Source organism: Acyrthosiphon pisum, chromosome A3 (genome assembly GCF_005508785.2).
Source record: "Acyrthosiphon pisum isolate AL4f chromosome A3, pea_aphid_22Mar2018_4r6ur, whole genome shotgun sequence".
Lineage (NCBI taxonomy): Eukaryota > Metazoa > Arthropoda > Insecta > Hemiptera > Aphididae > Acyrthosiphon > Acyrthosiphon pisum.
The window spans coordinates 14,028,195-14,030,073 of record NC_042496.1 but is presented as its reverse complement, the minus strand read 5'-3'; positions in this window follow the sequence as shown (position 1 = coordinate 14,030,073).

Below are 1,879 nucleotides of genomic sequence, written 5' to 3'. Positions count from 1 at the left end.
ATATTTTTTTTCAAATTCGCAATAGGCATACCTATAGGTAGGTACTTAATAATTCGAAGCTGTAACGCGTTATTCTATAGAAATTACTTTTCAAAAGTAATTTCCATTACTTTTTCGTTACTTGGAAATAATTCTAATGAAATTACGTAACGCGTTACAAGCAAAGTAACGCCGTTACAGTAACGCGTTACTTTCTTACTATTTTCGTTACGTTACTACCCAACACTGTTTATTGTACATATCTAAGGTGTATGAGGTAAGACACAAATAAAAAAGTTTGGAATACATAAACGAGTGTAAGTTTAAGTGTAACGGGTATACAATATACATTGAGAATATACAAACGGACGAGCCCCTCAGACTACGGTTTAGCCCCCCAAAATATCCCTTATTGATTTAGATGTAAATCTTTTATGGGTTTTTATTGGTTATTTTAAATTAATGGTTTTGTTAGATGAGCTGTAGCCTCCAAAAACTTTAACCCTAGTTGCGCATATGCCATCAGTGGTGGATATAGGATTTTTTCAAGGGGAGGGGATATAACTCTTTATGTACTGTATATAATATATACAGGGTGTTTTTGAAATGGATGAGATAACTAGTATAGGCGTAATCAGTGCTCAATGAAGATTTTTTTGAAATTTTTTTTCTATCTTCAAAATATGGGTTTGTACAAATTTATTTTTAGAATATGATCTTAAATGTAAAAATAAATGGTCAAGTTAAATTTTTTGCAAAATTCTCATATGAATCGAGATGTCACATAATTTTCGCACTTGTCGCGCGATTTTCACGCTCGAATCGCTGACTAAAAAAAAAAATGGTGTGGCACATCAATTTGTATGAGAACACTACAAGATAAACAGTGGTGATACTTATTTGTTGTCATTTAACATACACAATTAATTAACGTATTATTTTAGATTGTCAACCAATAAAAATGATAAAATAATAACAAAATTAGGGTTAACAAAGTTTTAAACTATCAAATTTACTGACATACATTTAAGTTGTGTTACATTGTAAAATAATCATAATTAAATACACTTTATTTTGAAAACCTATTTTTATCTACAGTTGTTCAATGTGAGTATGTGACTCCCGTTAACTTCGATGCACTTTCGATCCGACGATGTAATGAATTCCAAGTTTTTTCCAACAAATTTGGTGTTTGACGAATGATATCAACTACATTATTAATTCTCATCAAAAGTTCATCTCTATTATTTAGGTAATTCTTTGGCATAAACATGTTCTTTCTGAATATTCAATGTTAGTGTAATCCATTGTTCAAAATGTAAGTTAAAAACTTAAATTTTAAAAATAAATTTAAAGTGTTGTTCAAATCCAGTTATTGAACTCGGCTATAATCAAATCAACTACCTAATGTTATTTATGTAAAAATTACGGTCAATTAGTTATTTTATAATAGATAAAAGTAACTATATTTTATTACTTGTACCTACCTACATCTAAATCAATGTATTTCAGTAAAATCGATTGTTTAAAATTTTGTTAACCTTATTTTGTTATTAATTATTATTTCATCATTTTTATTGGTTGACAATGTAAAATAATTCGTTAATCAATCATGTATTTTAAATAACAACATATAAATATCACCACTGTTTATCTTGTAGTGTTCTCATACAAATCGATGTGCTATACCATTTTTTTTAGCCGGCGATTCCAGCGTGAAAAACGCATGACAAGCGCAAAAATAATGTAACACCTCGATTCGTATGAGAATTTTGAAAAAAATACAACTCGACCATTTATTTTTACATTTAAGATAATGTTCTAATAATAATTTGTATAAACCCAGATTTTGAAGATAGAAAAAAAATGTCAAAAAAATCTTCATTGGGCTATCACACTG